Raw genomic sequence first — 19,694 nt, forward strand, 5'->3', positions numbered from 1 at the left:
TTGTCATCGCTTTTCTGCAGTCACCGTCCTCAGTGATTCTGGAGACCAAGAAGAGGAAATCTGTCATTGCTTCCACCTTTTCCCCTTCTATTTGCCATGTAAAGAATGCAGCCAGATGCCATGATCTTAGTGTTTTTAATATTTAGTCTTAAGCTGGCTCTTTCACTCTCCTCTTTCACCCTAATCAAGAGGCTCCTTAGTTCCTCTTCACTTTCTGCCATTAGAGTGGTATCATCTGCATGTCTGAGGTTGTTGATGTTTCTCCTGCTTATCTTGATTCTGGCTTGCAACTCATCCACCCCAGTATTTCTCATGATGTGCTCAGTGTATAGGTTAAGCAAACAGGGTGACAGCAGACAGCCTGTCACACTCCTTTCTCAATCTTGAACCATTCAGTTGCTCCATACTGAGTTCTAACTGCTGCTTCTTTACTCACATACAGGTTTCTCAGGAGACAGATAAGATGATGTAGTATTCCCACCCTATAAGGGCATTTCATAGTTTGTTATGATCTACACAGTCAAAGGCTTTAGTGTAGTCAATGAAACAGAGGTAGATGCTTTTCTGAAATTCTCTTGCTTTCTCTATAATCCAGCAAATGTTGGCAATTTGAAGTCTAGTTCCTCTTCCTTTTCTAAACCCAGCTTGAACATCTGGAAGTTCTTGGTTTGTATAATGCTGAAGCCTAGCATGCAAGATTTTAAGCATGGCCTTACTAGCATGGAAGATGAGTGCAATTGTCTGAGAGTTAGCACATTCTTTGGTACTACCCTTCTTGGGAACTGGGATGAGGACTGACATTTTTCAGTCCTGTGGCCACTGCTGGGTCTTCCAGATTTGCTGACATAATGAATGCAAAGCCTTTTGATGGCATCATCCTTTAGGGATTTGAATAGTTCTGCTGGAATTTCATCACATCCACTAGCTTTATCAACAGCAGTGTTTCTCAAGGCCTACCTGACTTCACACTCCAGAATGTCTGGCTCTGGGTGACTAACCACACTATCATAGTAAGCTGGTTCTTTAAGATCTTTTTTATACAGTTCTTCTGTGTATTCTTTCCATCTTTTCTTGATTTCTTCAGTGTCTGCTAGGTCTCTACCATTTTTATACTTCATTGTGCCCATCTTTGGGAGGAATGCTCCCTTGATGTTTTCAGTTTTCCTGAAGAAATTTCTAGTCTTTCCCCTTTTGTTGTTTTCTTCTATTATTAAGCACTGTTCATTGAAGAAGACCTCCCTGTCTCTACAAGCTGTTCTTTGGAATTCTACATTTAACTGATGTACTTTTCCTTATCTCCCTTGATTTTCACTTCTCTTCATTCTCCCATTATTTGTAAAGCCTCCTCAGATAAGCACTTTGCCTTCGTGTTCTCTTTTTCTTTGGGATGACTTTATTCATGCCTCCTGTACAATATTATGGACCTCTGTCTGTAGTTCTTCAAGTACACCATTAACTAGAGTTAAACCCTGAATCTATTCATTACCTCTACTGAAAATTCATACGGACTTTGATTTAAGTCACACCTGGCTGGCCTAGTGTTTTTCCGTTTTTTTTTTTGTTTTTTTTTTTTTAGTTTAAACCTGAAATTTGTTATGAGAAGCTGATGATCTGAGCCACAGTCAGCTCCAGGCCTTGTTTTGGCTGACTGTATACAGCTTCTCCATCTTTAGCTACAAAGAATTTGATCAATTTCATTTCAGTATTGACCATTTGGTTATCAGTTCAGTTGCTGTCATGTCTGACTCTTTGCGACCCCATGAACCGCAGCATGCCAGGCCTCCCTGTCCATCACCAACTCCCAGAGTTTACCCAAACACATGTCCATGGAGTCAGTGATGCCATCCAGCCATCACATCCTCTGTCATCCCCTTCTCCTCCTGCCCTCAATCTTTCCCAGCATCAGGGTCTTTTCCAATGAGTCAGCTCTTCACATCAGGTAGCCAAAGTATTGGAGTTTCAGCTTTAACATCAGTCCTTCCAGTGAACACCCAGGACTGATCTTCTTTAGGATGGATTGGTTGGATCTCCTTGCAGTCCAAGGGACTCTCAAGAGTCTTCTCCAACACCACAGTTCAAAAGCATCAATTCTTCAGCGCTCAGCTTTCTTCACAGTCCAACTCTCACATCCATACATGACAACTGGAAAAACCATAGCCTTGACTAGATGGACCTTTGCTGGCAAAGTAATGTCTCTGCTTTTTAATATGCTGTCTAGGTTGGTCATAACTTTCCTTCCAAGGAGTAAGCATCTTTTAATTACATGGCTGCAATCACCATCTGCAGTGATTTGGATTATGTGATTTGGTTATGTCTATGCGTAAATTTGTCACTTGTGTTGTTGAAAAAGGGTATTTGTTATGACTAGTGCATTCTCTTGGCAGAATTCAGTTAACCTTTGCCCTAACCTTTGTTTAAAACATTGGAATATCTCTGATAAATGAAGAGATTAAGAAGATGTGGTAGGAATACACAGAGGCATTATACAAGGAAGGTCTTAATGACCTGGATAATCACAAAATCACCTAGAACTGGACATCTGAAGTGTGAAGTCAAGTAGACTTTAGGAAGCATTACTAGAAACAAAGTGACTAGAAGTGACGGATTCCATCTGAGCTATTTAAAATCCTAGTAAAAGATGATGCAGTTAAAGTCCTGCACTCAATATGTTAGCAAAATTGGAAAAGTCATCATTAGCCACAGGACTGGAAAAGGTCGATTTTCATTCCAATCCCAAAGAAGGGCAATGCCAAAGAATGTTCAAACTATCATACAATTGCATTTAATTCACATGCTAGTAAGATTATGCTCAAAATTCTTCAAGCGAGGCTTCAGCACTATGTGAACTGAAAACTTCCAGATGTACAAGCTGGGTTTTAAGAGGCAGAGGAACCAGAGTTCAAATTGCTAACATTCAGTGGATCATGGAGAAAGCAAGGGTATTCCTGAAAGACATCTACTTCTACTTCATTGACTATGCTAAAGCCTTTTTGATTTTGTGAATCACAAGAAACTGTGGGAGATTCTTAAAGAGATAGGAATACCAGACCAATTACCTGCCTCCTGAGAAACCCGTAGGCAGATCAAGAAGCAGCAGTTAGAACGCAAAACAGAAAAAGAGACACAGATGTCCAGAATAGACTTTTGGACTCTGTGGGAGAAGGCGAGGGTGGGATGTTTTGAGAGAACAGCATCGAAATATGTATATTATCAAGGGTGAAACAGATCACCAGCCCAGGTTGGATGCATGAGACAAGTGCTCGGGGCTGGTGCATTGGGAAGACCCAGAGGGATGGGGTGGGGAGGGAGGCGGGATGGGGGATCGGGATGAGGAATACAGGTAAATCCATGGCTGACTCATGTCAATGTATGGCAAAAACCACTAAAATATTGTAAAGTAATTAGCCTCCAACTAATAAAAATAAATGGGAAAAAAAAGAAAAACCAGACATGGAACAACTGGTTCCAAATTGGGAAAAGAGTACAATAAGGTTGTATCTTGTCACCCTGCTTATTTAAATTATATGCAGAGTACATCATGTGAAATGCCAGGCTGGGAGTAATATAAAAAATCTCAGATACACAGATGATATTACTCTAATGGTAAACAGAAAAGAGGAACTAAAGTGTCTCGATGAGGGTGAAAGAAGAGAGTGAAAAAACTGGCTTGAAACTCAACATTAAAGACAAAAGATCATGGCATCCAGTCATATCACTTTATGACAAATAGAAGGGGAAATAGAGGAAACAGTGACAGATTTTATTTCCTTGGGTACCAAAATCACTGCGGATGGTGACTGCAGCCATGAAATTAAAAGACTTTTGTTCCTTGGAAGGAAAGCTATGACAAACTTAGATAGCATATTAAAAAGCAGAGACATTACTTTGCCAACAAATGTCTGAATTGTCAAAGCTATGATTTTTCCAGTAGTCATGTACAGATGTGAGAGCTGGATCATAAAGAAGGTTGAGCACCGAAAAATTGAAGCTTTCTAATTGTAGTGCTGGAGAAGACTCTTGAGAGTCCCATGGATTGCAAGATATCAAAGCAGTCAATCCTAAAGGAAATCAACCCTGAATATTCTTTGGAAGGACTGAGGTTGAAACCAAAATGGAAAATAAATCATTTCTTAAAAAAAAAAAAAAAGAAAGAAACTAAAGCTCCAATCCTTTGGCCACCTGATGCAAAGAGCAATTCATTGGAAAAGACCCTGATGCTGGGAAAGATTGAAGGTAAAAGGAGATGAGGATGAGATGGTTGGATTGCATCACTGACTCAACAGGCATGAATTTGAGCAAACTTCAAGAGATACTGGAGGACAGAGGAGCCTGACATGCTGCAGTCCACGGCATCACAAAAAGTCAAATATGACTTAACAACTGAACAAAAACAATAGTAAATGAAAGAGAAAAGAGGAAGAAAATAATAAAAAATGGGCAAAGGGTATAAAAAAGAAATCTGAAGAAGTAACTTTGAAGGCAAACTCACTGGTATAAAAAAATTAGAAATTTCAACAGAATCAAATATTGTGAGGATGTGAAGAAATGGTAATTTTCATACATTGCTAGTCAGTATGTAGCCTGGAAAGATTTGGTTTCAAAATGCAAAGTCTAAAATCACTATGTTATAGCTGGCTTTCAGTGAGACAAGAAGTGAAAATCCAAATCATTACTAATCATACTTCCACTTAATTGGTCATGAAGAACAAAATATAATAAAGAGAGATATAAAAGCATATATAGAGTGTGTTGAGTTTTGCCAGTAAAGTTCTACCTCAAAAAATATCCCCCCCCAAAAAAATATATCTCCCCAATGTTAGTAAATGACAATGTCAATCAAATTTAGAAATGAAGAGAAATATATTTATACTTCAAATTGAGCCCCAAGGGAATAATATTTAATGTATTATTAATTCTTCCTATCCTTTTGATAAAATTTAATCTTTCCTCCTATATAAATTCTTACTTTCAGATTACAAAATACTTTCATATTCACGAGCTTGATACTCATTACTCAAGTAATGAAATCACACAGTATTCAATGTAAAAGTTTTCTAAATTATGCCAAAACTGTTTTTCATTAAACATATTATGTAATAATATAAAAGGACTTTGCTTTGGGAAAATAAGGCCAGATTATATTTGTCATATTGAGCTGTAATTACACAGAAGAGTATATTTTAATTTTCTGTGTGCAAACTCAGAGGAAATTGTTCAACTATTTAGCATTATGTTTTTATTCCCAGTTACCTGTGTGATAATTACTATGTAAAAAGATTAAGTGGAAGGAAAACCTGAAATTATTCAAGGAATTTGTAACAAAAATCAACATTTAATAAATTTTCATTTTAGGAAAAAATGAGTAAAGTAAAATTAAAATTAAAGTAAAGTAAAAATTAATAAAAAAAACTACCCTTTAGAGTAGGTTTAACTAAGTTTTCAGTTTCAGGTGTGAATTTTAATTTGCTCAGCAAACTTTCTCTGTTTGGACATTTTCTTCCCTTCTGGCTCAGCTCCATTTCTACTGATGCCTAAAGGATTTGTGAGAGCTGACTCACATTTACAAAGCACCCAGTGTGAAATGGCATTTTAGTCCCTGTGCATTTTTTTTTTCCTATTCTTTTTCTTTGTTGTTAGTTAAGAAGTGACAGGATCTTCACATTGACATGAAAGTCATCAAAAACACCTACCATGGAAGGAAAACATACTGTATTCTATTAGAAAGTAAATTGTAGCAGAAACTAGTTGTCTGCTCCTGACCATCAAGACATGGTCCTGAGATTTTAAAAATACATATATTTCAGAAACTCCACTGTTTCTTAAAATAATGAAATTGAAGATAGCAATTTATATCAGTTGACCAGAAATTGATCATACCCTGTCTACATCTATAGAGTGTGAATTTAGAAATGAGTTGGGAATGACTGAGAAGAGTTGTTCTCTTATTACAAGCACAGATTTGGAGTGATTATTTTATCCAAGAAGTGACAGAACTACTGCACATCCTCAAATTCCATATATAATCAGCTTGTCAACATGCTGTTATTGAAAAACATCAGTGTGCATTTATGGTTTTATTTAGTATAAACTGCCAAGGAGCAATTGCCCCCTCTCTCTCCCTATCTGAATTCCTATGAAAACTCAGCTGTACTTTCATTTCATGCACTGAGCACAAAATAAATGTGCACTGCATAACACTATCAAGTTGATTGGGAGATTATACTGGCTCCATCCAGAACACTGAGATCTCAGTAAAGTCCTGGAACAAATGATATTTGAGGTCCCTCTAGGCAAAGTTGGAAATTTCAGGCAGAGGAATATAGAGGCAGGATGCAGAAGAACTCACTTCCCCTCCATGTCTAGGACTGAATAGAGCTATTAACCTGCTTCTGCATGAGGAAGACACAAGTAGATCATACTTTTGTGTTATTTTAAAACATGTATCTTGTTTTAAAAATATAAAATTGAATGCATTCTTCCAAATAAAGAAAAAGACCTGATCTTTAAAAATATTACTATTCTGTTAATTTTATTTCATAATTTCAATTTACGTTAAAGCCAATAAAGATGATAACCACTCTAATGGCAGAAAGTGAAGAGGAATTAAAGAGCCTCTTACTGAAGTTGAAAGAGGAGAGTAAAAATGCTGGCTTAAAACCCAACATTCAAAAAACAAAGATCATGGCATTCAGTTCCATAACTTCATGGCAAACAGATGGGGAAAATTTGGAAACAATGACAGATTTTATTTTCTTGGGTTCCAAAATCACTGCAGATAGTGACTGAAGCCATGAAATTAAAAGACAGTTGCTCCTTGGAAGAAAACCTGTAACAAACCTAGACAGAATGTTAAAAAGCAGAGACATCACTTTGCCAACAAAGGTCAGTGTAGTCAAAGCTATGGTTTTTCCAGTAGTCATGTATGGATGTGAGAGTTGGACTATAAAGAAAGCTGAGCGCCAAAGAATTGATGCTTTTGAACTGAGGTGTTGGAGAAGACTCTTGAGAATCCCTTGTAGAACAGAGATATCAAACCATTAAATTCTAAAGGAAATCAACCCTGAATATTCAGTGGAAGGACTGATGCTGAAGCTGAATCTCCAACACTTTCACTACCTGAAGCAAAGAGCTGACTCATTTGTAAAGACCCTGATGCTGGGAAAGATTGAGGACAGGAGGAGAAGGGGGTGACAGAATGAGACGGTTGGATGGCATCACCAATTCAATGAACATGGGTTTGAGCAAACTCTGGAGTGAAGGACAGGGAAGGCTGGCATGCTGCATGCAGTCCACAGGGCCACAAAGAGTAGGACACGACTTAGCGACTACAAAACTGACATGAACCTCAGATGAAAGTCGTCTGATTTTTTTTTTTTTTTTGCCAAAATTCACCTGAAATTTCTCCAGAGGGATACTTTCATAAATAATTCAAAATAACATTTATTTAAGTCATTTCAACACTTCTTAAGCACTTGCAATATTCTAGGCAATCATTAGCCTTAGGATAGAAAAGTTATGCTAAATATAATCCTAAAATAGAGAAATTTAGTCTAAAAAGAGCTCTAATAACGATTAAATTAATTCAAAACGGTGGGCCAGGTGATCTAAATGAAATATTTGCTCGTGATACTGGGACTCAAGGAGTGAGAGTGAGATAATGAAAAGCTGCTCAGTTGTGTCTGACTCTTTGAGACCCCACGGACTGTAGCCCATGGAATTCTCTAGGTCAGAATACTGGAGCCGGTAGCCTTTCCCTTCTTCATGGATCGAACCCAGGTCTCCCGCATCGCAGGCGGATTCTTTACCAGCTGAGCCCCAAGGGAAGCCCCGGGGGACTCAGGAGAGACAGAAGATCTAATCTGGCAAGGGCAAGGGGGAGCCCTGAGAGACAGAAACTCTCTTTCATTCTACTTCTCAGCCCTTTACATTTTATCAAGCAGCAGCTCAATGTTAGGTCCTTATTAACTCATCCACACTGGAATCTTCACAAACTGACAATTCTGACCATCTCCAAACTTGAAGGAAGGAAAACAGGTCATGGTTAGCTCGGCTTCCTATCTCAGGCAGTCTGGTCAGCACTTTTTAACAGAAGATTTATCATGAGCTCATTTATTTTTTAACAATACTGTTGCCAAAACTTCGAAAACTTTCCTGACTTTCACTCTTAAGTAGGATCAATGATTTCCTTGTTTACATTATCAACTTGCTTAGAAAACCTTTTCTTATCTTTTACAGTGTAGAAAGTAAGTTTCAGTCAGTATACGGTATTTATTATGAATTACAAATTAGCATAACTTAGGATACATGGTATTTAATGAGTGATGTGTTTCTCAGAACAGAAGGTTTTTTTTTTTTTGGTTTTACATTTATGTACTCTCCCACCAAATGTATGGCATAGCATTTGCATGGCTTTTTCTTTCAGTTTTTGAAAGACATAATCTTCTCTAATTTCATTTGTTTCTCCTGTGTTGATAGATGGAATGCTATAACACAGATGACTGTACCATCCTGGTACAGTGTTTCCACTTTAATAAATAAATAATAAAGAAATGGATTCTAAAAAGTTACATGATATTTCTTTTCTTGTGAAAATAGTGTTTTCTCACTTTAATATTTCTCCAATCAAGCTTCATTATAAATTGCTGTGTGCACTGGTCCAACTTTCCACACAAAAAGGTACTAATCAAAGTTTATACTATACCCTATGATTGGCAGAATCTTAGAACTGATTAAGATACAGTATTTATAAGAATATTTACCTATTTACCACTAGCTGAATAGGCAGCAGCAACTCCTGTCACTTTCCAAAGAAAAAAACTATCTATGTTCTGTTTCACTAATCTATTTTATTCACTTATGAAAGTTTAGGGTTAATCCATACCTGAATAAAAATTTCTTGTCTCAGTCTCAATGTAGCTTTAATATTCATTGTAATTATTCTTTCCTGAATTGATGTTTTGCTCCAATGTGTAATTAAACATGGATCTAAACTTTCTTGTAATAGAAATAAGTCAATAAATGCAGGTTTTCTAAAATGCTTCAAATAAATATAAACTTTGACACATCTGATTAAAAAGCTGCATATTTTTTTAGGTCAAGTTGTAAATAAACTTTAGGATAATTTGGTTGCCTCTGCTGTATGAGGATCTATATTTTGTAGGGATCTGTCAGGGAAACAGAGGCAATAGCTGCAATCTTTTTTTTTTTTTTTTTTCGCTCGTTTGTTTAGCTATTTACTTTTCTAAGCTGATCTATTCTCTGCCTTAAAATTATTAGGAAATCACGTCAACCAATGATCTCAAAAGTTGACACATTCTCACTATCTCTCTTTGGACTGAGGGATAGTGGTATGCGGAATGAAAGCTGAGAGGTCAAGATACTGAGAAGCAATGACAAGTTTTACTCTGAGGAAAGGATCTGGGGGCTTAATTGCTTTCACGTTGTGAAGGTGCACAGTTTTTGCCGTCAGCTCATAGAGCAGAGCTTCAAATTTTTGCCCTTAGTTTTCTGATAATAATTTTCCTCCCCCCACCTCTTTTTTTCTTTTGTTCATATCTATTTCCAGTACTATTACTGTAACTCCTAACATTTTAATCCTCTTGTTTTGTGGAACTAATTTCAGTTATATTACTCTAATAATAAGTGAAGGCAGAAGAATTTATAATTTAATTTAAACATACAGGCCTATTCTTTTTAAAGTAAATGTTCTAAGTTGTTTTTATTATTTATTGATTATGTCTGTATGCTGACCTTTCATCCTCCAAACCATGCTGGCTTCTCTGAATTTCTTAATTGAAATCAAGACTTAGAATCTGATGGAATTACCTACCCACATTTACAAACCACTAATTTTTTGAAGGACACCATTACCTGCATTGTGCCAACAGACATAGATGAAATCAGAATCTTATGATAGAACTCATTTCATCTGTCTACCTTGGCTTACTTTCTTCTACAGCTGGGACCTAAAATCTAACTTTGTAGTTAAACTCTGGAGAATGGTTAAAGTAAGATTTTTTTCAAGTAAAATTACTAACCTTTAGAGTTAAAAAAAAATCAATCAAATTCAGGTCTCTAGCCTCATTTAGTTGTGTCAATTTAGGTAATGCTGACCTTCCATTTCTGCATACTGTAAGGCAGGCTATTACACTTTTTGCTTCTGTACACAGAACATAAAAATGTATTCTGTCTTGGACTTAAAATGTTGTCCAAAATTCATGGCTAATTAGTATGTTTCGTTTTTCTTTGTTTACTTTTGCTAGAATATATTTATTTTCAAAGGTTTATTTACCAATGACACTTTGTAGTTTATACTTCATTACATTGCTTGAAATCAAACTCTTCTTTCTTTTTCTCTCTTCACCTCTATGTCTGTCTTTTTTTTTTTTTTCTATTAGGATAGATGGTGAGCATTGCAAATAAAACTTGAGTTTCTAATAGGTCTCAAAATGGCATGAGGTGAGGAAGTTCTATTTCTTTATGAAATTTAAGTACTTTTAGGAGATTTTGAATCTACTTGATTTGAAACTTCCGTTAGTTCAAAGCAAGAGGAAAAAATGAATGGCTTTGCTAGAACTATAACTAATAAGCACAATCTTTTTAAAAGGTTATTTTTCAGTTATCCCAAATATTTTTTGGTGGCAAATAGGCTTTCCTGATGCAGAGTTGTACAAGCTCACTCTTTAAGCTGGTTATTTTCAGTCAGTAATGTTTTGCTGATTTTGTGAAATGAACTGTTATTGTTTAGTGTTTTTATGTAATAGCTTGAAGGAAACAGTCATTTCCATAATCTTCATTCTATATGATTGTTTCTAAAACTATTAGACTAGGAAGATAATATTAAAAAATAAAACTGCAAAATCCAAAATATATACTTATTCCAACAGTCAAATCATTTCTGCATGATCAAACATCCTGATATATTCAAGAAGGAAATGAGTAACATTTAAATGTTGTCACCATATCACACTACACTCACAATGGGAAATAAATTAAAAATATGGTCTATGGTATGAGTTGAATTGTGATCCCTAAACAGATATGGTGAATTCTTAACCACTGGTGCCCATGAGGGTGACCTTATTTTGAAATACAGTTTTTGCCAATGTAATCAAGTTAAGATGAGGTCTTTAGGGCAGGCCACAAAGCGATAGGACTGCTGTTCTTGTAGGTAAGAGTAGACACACAGGCATACACCATGTGAAACGGGGCAGAGACATAAATGCTTAAGCTGCAAGCCAAAGGGTGCTGAGGACTACTATCAAACTGTCAGAAAAAGATAGAATAGGAAGAATTTTCCCCTACAGGTCAGAAAGAGCAAGTCAGGACTGCTTGATTTCAGATTTCTGAGCCTTCAAAACTGTGAGCCAATTCATTTCTGTTGTTTCAAGTCACACAGTTTATAGCAGTTTGGTAAGCAACTCTAGGAAACTGATATATGCTACTGGGTCTATATGAAAAAGAAATTTAATTTCAATTATGGTCTAAATTAGGTTTGGTTCAAAAGAATACAGGAAGATATCCAGCACTTAATTGAATGTATCGAAATAAATGCTGTTATGATTATAATCAAAATAATATTTTGCTTATTTTTCTTTATAGGAATAAAGCCTATCTTGATTACTTTTAATAAGATTCTAGAATATTCCACAGAGTGATTTGAAATTTAATACATTTAAAAAGTAAGACATTTTCTTTTTCATAAATTTATATTTTATCCATTTTTATGCATCTTTAAAAGAACTGGCTTTACTGACAGGGTCACTCTGCTGTGCAATACCTTACACTTAATGTGGACCTCTCTTTTACCAGGGAATGAGTACAGTTCAGTTCAGTCCCTCAGTCGTGTCTGGCTCTTTGCAATCCCAAATACTGTAGCATGCCAGGCCTCCCTGTCCATCACCAACTCCCGGAGTTTACTCAAATTCATGTCCATTGAGTCGGTGATGCCATTCGACCATTTCATCCTCTGTTGTCCCCTTCTCCTCCTGCCTTCAATCTTTCCCAGCATCAGGGTCTTTTCAAATGAGTCATTTCTTCACATGAGGTGCTCAAAGTATTGGAGCTTCAGCTTTAACATTAGTCCTTCCAAAGAACACTCAGGACTGATCTTCTTTAGGATGGACTGGTTGGATCTCCTTGAAGTCCAAGGGACTCTCAAGAGTCTTCTCCAACACCACAGTTCAAAAACATCAATTCTTCAGTACTCAGCTTTCTTTATAGTCCAACTCTCACATCCATACATGACTACTGGAAAAACCATAGCCTTGACTAGACAGACCTTTGTTGGCAAAGTAATGTCTCTGCTTTTTAATATGCTGTCAAGGTTGGTCATAACTTTCCTTCTGAGGAGTAACCATCTTTTAATTTTATGGCTGCAGCCACCATCTGCAGTGAATTTGGAGCCCCCAAAGTAAAGTCTGTCACTCTTTCCACTGTTTCCCCATCTATATGCCATGAAATGATGGAACTGGATGCCATGATCTTAGTTTTCTGAATGTTGAGCTTTAAGCCAACTTTTTCACTCTCCTCTTTCACTTTCATCAACAGGCTCTTTAGTTCTTCTTCAATTTCTTCCATAAGGGTGGTGTCATCTGCACATCTGAGGTTATTGATATTTCTCCCAGCAATCTTGATTCCAGCTTGTGCTTCATTCAACCCAGCGTTTCTCATGATGTACTTTGCATATAAGTTAAATAAGCAGGGTGACAACATACAGCCTTGACATACTCCTTTTTTTCTATTTGGAACCAGTCCGTTGTTCCATGTCCAGTTCTAACTGTTGCTTCCTGACCTGCATACAGATTTCCCAAGAGGCAGGTAGGTGGTCTGGGTTTCCCATGTCATTCAGAATGGGAATGACAGTTTATTTTGATCCACACAATCAAAGGTTTTGGCATAGTCAGTAAAGTGGAAATAAATGTCTTTCTGGAACTCTCTTACTTTTTCAATGATCCAGCAGATGTTGGCAATTTGATCTCTGGTTCTTCTGCCCTTTCTAATTCCAGCTTGAACATCTGGAAGTTCATGGTTCACATATTGTTGAAGCCTGGCTTGGAGAATTTTGAGCATTACTTTAGTAGCTTCTGAGATGAGTGCAATTATGTGGTAGTTTAAGCATTCTTTGGCATTTCCTTTCTTTGGGATTGGAATGAAAACTGACCTTTCTCAGTCCTGGGGCCACTGCTGACTTTTCCTAATTTGCTGGCATATTGAATGCAGCATTTCCACAGCATCATCTTTTAGGATTTGAAATAGCTCAACTGGAATTCCATCACCTCCACTAGCTTTGTTCGTAGTGACACTTCCTACGGCCCACTTGACCTCACATTCCAGGATATCTGACTCTAGGTGAGTAGTCACACCATCCTGATTATCTGGGCCGTGAAGATCTTTTTTTGTATAGTTATTCTGTGTATTGTTGTCACCTCTTCTTAATATCATCTGCTTCTATTAGGTCCATACAATTTCTGTCCTGTATTGAGCCCATCTTTGCATGAAATGTTCCCTTGATATCTCTAATTTTCTTGAAGAGATCTCTAGTCTTTCCCATTCTATTGCTTTCCTCTATTTCTTTGTATTGATCGCTGAGGAAGGCTTTCTTATGTCTCCTGGTTGTTCTTTGGAATCCTGTATTGAAATGGGTATATCTTTCATTTTCTCCTTAGTTTTCACTTCTCTTCTTTTCACAGCTATTTGTAAGGCCTCCTCAGACAGCCATTTTGCTTGTTTGCATTTATTTTTCTTGGGGATGGTCTTGATCCCTGTCTCCTGTACAATGTCATGAACCTCTGTCCATAGTTCATTAGGCACTCTGTCTATCAGATCTTGTCCCTTAAATCTATTTCTCACTTCCACTGTAAAATCGTAAGGGATTTGATTTAGGTCATACATGAATGGCCTAGTGGTTTCCCCTACTTTCTTCAATTTAAGTCTGAATTTGGCAATAAGGAGTTCACGATCTGAGCCCCAGTCAGCTCCCAGTCTATTTTGCTGACTGTATAGAACCTCTCCATCTTTGGCTGCAAAGAATATAATCAATCTGATTTTGGTGTTGGCCATCTGGTGATGTCCATGTGTAGAGTCTTCTCTACACATGTTGTTGGAAGAGGGTGTTTGCTATGACCAGTGCATTCTCTTGGTCAAACTCTATTAGCCTTTGTCCTGCTTCATTCCATATCAAGGCCAAATCTGCCTATTATTCCAGGTGTTTCTTGACTTCTTAATTTTGCATTCCAGTACCCTATAATGAAAAGGACATCTTTTCTGGGTGTTAGTTAGAAAAGGTCTTGTAGGTCTTCATAGAAGTGTTCAAATTCAGCTTCTTCAGCATTACTGGTCGGGGCATAGACTTGGATTACCATGATATTGAATGGTTTTCTTTGGAAATGAACAGAGATCATTCTGTCATTTTTGAGATTGCATCCAAGTACTGCATTTCAAACTTTTTTGTTGACTATGATGGCTACTCCATTTCTTCTAAGGGCGTCTTGCCCACAGTAGTAGTATAGTGGTCATCCGAGTTAAATTCACCCTTTTCAGTCCATTGTAGTTCGCTGTTTCCTAAAATGTCAATATTCACTCTTGTCATCTCCTGTTTGACCACTTCCAATTTGCCTTGGTTCGTGGGCCTAATATTCCAGCTTCCTATGCAATATTGTTCTTTACAGCATGAGACCTTGCTTCCATCACAAGTCACACCCATGACTGGGTGCTGTGTTTGCCTTGGCTCCGTCTCTTCATTCTGTCTGGAGTTATTTCCAGGAGAAAGGAGCAGTGACCTCACAAGAGACTGACCCAGACTTACCTGTGAGTGTCCAGGAGTCCAGCAGAGGCGTGGGTTGGTGGTGGCCTGCTCCAGGGTCAGGGGCACTGAGTGTAGCAGTACAAGCATGGGATTTTTTTTTTTTTTTTTTTTTTTTTGCATGAGATCTCTTGAAGGAGATTGCCCTTATCTTCATACCTCCACCACAGTTTGGCCCCAGGTACATAGTGTGGAGGGAACACAGCTCCACCCATCAACAGAAAAGTGGATTAAAGATTCACTGAGCATGACCCCACCCATCAGAACAAGACCCAGTTTCCCCCTCAGTCAGTCTCTCCCGTCAGGAAGTCTCCATAAGCCTCTTATCCTTCTCCATCTGAAGGCAGACAGACTGAAAACCACAATCCCAGAAAACTAACCAGTCTGATCACACAGACCACAGCCTTGTTTAACTCAGTGAAACAATGAGCCATGCTGTGTTGGCCACCCAAGATGGACGGGTCATGGTGGAGAGTTGTGACAAAATGTGGTCCACTGGAGAAGGGAATGGCAAACCATTTCAGCATTCTTGCCTTGAGAACCCCATGAACAGTATGAAAAGGCAGAGATAGGACACTGAACGATGAACTCCCCAGGTCGGTAGGTGCCCAATATGCTACCAGAGATCAGTGGAGAAATACCTCCAGAAGGAATGAAGAGACAGAGTCGAAGCATAAACAACACCCAGTTGTGGATGTGACTGGTAATAGAAGCAAAGGAATGAGTAGCTAAGCCTAATTTCTAAATTATAACTTAACAAGAAAATAAAACTAAAGTTACAACCATTTTGAGAAAAAGATCTGGCAGTGTCTTTTTAAAGACAAGCCTACAGACACTTCTGTCATATGACCCTACAACTGTACTCCTAGATATTTACTCACTCACAATGGCTCAGACAGTAGATAATCTGCCTGCAATGCAGGAGACCAGGTTCGATCCCTGGGTTGGGAAGATCCCCTGCAGAAGGAAATCACAATCCACTCCAATATTCTTGCCCAGAGAATCCCAAGGACAGAAGAGCCTACTGGGCTACAGTCCATGGAGATGCAAAAAGTTGGACATGACTGAATGACTAATATGCACACATATTTACCCAAGAGCAGTAAAAGCAAATGTCCACACCAGCTTGTCAAGAAAGCTCATACAGATTTAAGAAAAACTGGTAAAAACGGATAACTTCCCAAGTTGCCATCAACAGACTGGATTTTAAAAAGTAAGTCGTATTCATATGATGGAACACTGCTCAGCAATAAAAATGAAGGTATTATCAATAAACACAATAGCATATATAAATCTCAAGAGATGAGAATGAAGTTTGTATAAGAAAGTACATGTAGAATGGTTTCATTTATATGAAGTTCTAAAATAGGTGAAATTAATCAGGTTTGTGGTTACATCTGGGGTTTGATGGGGAAGGAGACTGACTATAAAAAAGCATGAGGACTTTTCTGTGTAATGATAATGTCCTCTACCTTGATAGTCAATTGGATTGCAAAGTTGTGCATAGCTGTCAAAATTTATGAAGTAGTACACTTAAGATTTTTGCAGTTTATCATACAGACATTTTATTTTAAAATAAATTCACAAAAAATGACCTTTGCTCAGTCATGTACGATTCTTTACAACCCCATGGACTGTAGTCCATCAGGATCCTCTGTCCATGGGATTTTCCATGCAAGAACACTGGAGTGGGGTGCCATTTCCTCCTCCAGGGCCAAGGGATTGAATCAAGTCTCCTGTGTCTCCTGCATTGGCAGGTGGATTCTTCATCACTGTGCCACTAATTAACAAATAGTTGACCTTTAAATGACTATATATATGTTAAGGTTTTTAGGAGTATGTATACCTGATGTCCATAAATATTTTTTTTTTTTTGAGGATTGAACTATAGGTAGATGGAGGGATAAATGATAAGTATAGTAAAATATTAATAGTGGGTATGTTCATATGCGTATGCATGCATGCTCGGTTGCCTCAGTTGTGTCCAACTCTGTGACCCCATGGACTGTAGCCCATCAAGCTCCCTCTGTCCATGGGGATTCTTCAGGCAAGGATCCTGGAGTGGGTTGCCATTTCCTCCTCTAGGTGATCTTCCCCACCCAGGGATTGAACCCATGTCTCTTATGTCTCCTGCACTGGCAGGTGGGTTTCACCACTAGTGCCACCTGGGAGAGGTACTATAAAATTCATCCCTTTTTTTCAGTATGTTTGAAAATCTTACTTTTAAAAAAGTGTAAGGATTTTATTGTTCATTTTACTTATTCAGAAAATGTCTAAATTCCTATTTTGTGCCAAATACATTTAGAGAGAAAATATAAACAAAATAGCAACCTTACCCTTATTGTGTTTAGAGTTTTCATGTCTAATTTCTCTCTAAATATAATCGCTGAAAACTTTGAATCTGTATAGATCTATAAAGGCTTATGAGATGAATAGCAATTTCACTTTGGATCTGGGGAACAGGAGTGAAAAAGATTTTTTTTGGGGGGGGACAAAAAGAAAAATCACCAAAAGTCTTATGCAAGTATTTGCTGTTTGAAGAAAACCTTGGTGTCTTGCTTGGTCATGTAACAGCCTAACGATGATGGTTGTGATTTTAGTAAATAAACCATTTAACAAAGAAACAGGATGGAAAAACACAAAAACTCTGAGAAGTAAACACAGAGGCATTTTCTTCTCCTGCTTAAATCAAATACAGAAGTCTTCAGGGGCTAATTCTTTTGTAATAATGCTTAGTATGAACCTATTTTTGTTAATACACTGTGCTAAGTATTTTATAGTCATTCTTTTATTTGACATTCAAAATAAGTTTGTGATATTGGATTTTTATCCTTACTTATAATTTTTTCAAAGAGGACTTCAAGGAGAAAGGACTTATCTACATTCACAGGGGAATTCTGAACTGACTGTAACTAGAACAGTATATTCTTTTGAAGAGACTGTTTAGGATTTGACTATTAAGTATTTGACTTAATAATAAAAAGTAATATCAATGATATATTAATACTAATTGTGCTTCCATAATATTATTAGATCCAGTTCTATCAAAAAGTGCTCCTTCAGTCAGCTGTTAGAATTGTATTAGGACAACTACCATATCATCCCAACTCTTTAAATTGCCTCCTAATCCAAAATCCTCAATTCCAGTTGAGCTATTTCAAATCCTAAAAGATGATGCTGTGAAAGTGCTGCACTCAATATGCCAGCAAATCTGGAAAACTCAGCTGTGGCCACAGGACAGGAAAAGGTCAGTCTTCATTCCAATCCCAAAGAAAGGCAATGGCAAAGAATGCTCAAACTACCCACAATTGCATTCATCTCACACACTAGCAAAGTAATGCTCAAAATTCTCCAAGTCAGGCTTCAGTAGTACATGAACCATGAACTTCCAGATGTTCAAGCTAGATTTATAAAAGTCAGAGGAACCAGAGATGAAATTGCCAACATCTGTTGAATCACCAAAAAAGGGAGAATGCCAGAAAAACATCTGCTTTATTGACTATGTCAAAGCCTTTGACTGTGTGGATCACAAAAAACCATGAAATATTCTTAAAGAGAAGGGAATACCAGGTCACCTGACCTGCCTCCTGAGAAATCTGTATGCAGGTTGAGAAGCAACAGTTAGAACTGGACATGGAACAACAGACTTGTTTCAAATAGGGAAAGAAGTAGATCAAAGCTGTATATTGTCATGCTGTTTATTTAACTTTCATGCAGAGTACATCGTGAGAAATGCTGGACTGGATGAAGCACAAGATGGAATTAAGATTGCTGGGAGAAATAGCAATAACCTCAGATATGCAGATGACACCACCCTTATGGCAGAAAGTGAAGAAGAACTAAAGAGCCTCTTGATGAAAGTGAAAGAGGAGAGTGAAAACGTTGGCTTAAAGCTCAACATTCAGAAAACTAAGATCTTGCCATCTGGTCCCATCACTTCATGGCAAATAGATGGGGAAACAGTGACAGACTTTATTTTCTGGGGCTCCAAAATCACTGCAAAATTTCAGACATGAAATTAAAAGATGCTTGCTCCTTGGAAGAAAAGTTATGACCAACCTAAATAGCATATTAAAAAGCAGAGACATCACTTTTCCAACAAGGGTCTGTCTAGTCAAGGCTATGGTTTTTCCAGTAGTCTTGTATAGATGTGAGAGTTGGACTATAAAGAAGGTTGAGCACCGAAGGAGTGATGCTTTTGAACTGTGGTGTTGGAGAAGACCCTTGAGAGTCCCTTGGACAGCAAGGAGATCCAGCTAGTTTATCCTAAAGGAAATTGGTCCTGAATAATCATTGGAAAGACTGATGCTGAAGCTGAAACTCCAATACTTTGGCCACCTGATCAGAAGAATTGACCCACTGGAAAAGACTCTCATGCTGGGAGAGATTGAGGGTGGAAGGGGAAGGGAACGACAGAGGATGAGATGGTTGGATGTCATGGCCAACTCAATGGACAAGAATTTGAGTAAGCTCTGGAAGTTGGTGATGGACAGGGAAGCCTGGCGTGCTGCGGTCCATGTGGTCACAGAGTCACACATGACTGAGTAACTGAACTGAACTGAATCCAAAACTGAAGCAAATAAGTATTCTGATCTTTGTTTATGGTGTGGCCCTGCTAATGTGTGCAGGATGGAACAACAACCTGGATCAGTGAAGCATACTCAGCTAACTCAGTGATACTCAGTAACTGGATCTTTAGATGCAGGCCAGTAAATGACAAAAGAAAGTATTCTAAGTCAGTGGCTGCAGTGCTTGCAACTTCCTTGGAAACAGTAAAAAACCTAGGGACAAAATTATTAAGAAGTGACGGTGTCATTCGTCTTTTTTCCTGATAACTTTATTGCTCTTCAGTAAACTGCTCAGATTAGAACGGACCCCCATAGTGTGTGCA

At 37.8% G+C, this 19,694-nt stretch overlaps 1 protein-coding gene across 5 annotated transcripts in view; it reads right to left on the reverse strand.

The window, feature by feature from the left end:
• Nucleotides 1–19,694, reverse strand: part of MGAT4C (MGAT4 family member C) — a 769,379-nt gene that overhangs the window by 284,775 nt on the left and 464,910 nt on the right. The gene's annotated exons all lie outside the window — the stretch shown is intronic.

Source organism: Cervus elaphus, chromosome 3, assembly GCF_910594005.1.
Source record: "Cervus elaphus chromosome 3, mCerEla1.1, whole genome shotgun sequence".
Lineage (NCBI taxonomy): Eukaryota > Metazoa > Chordata > Mammalia > Artiodactyla > Cervidae > Cervus > Cervus elaphus.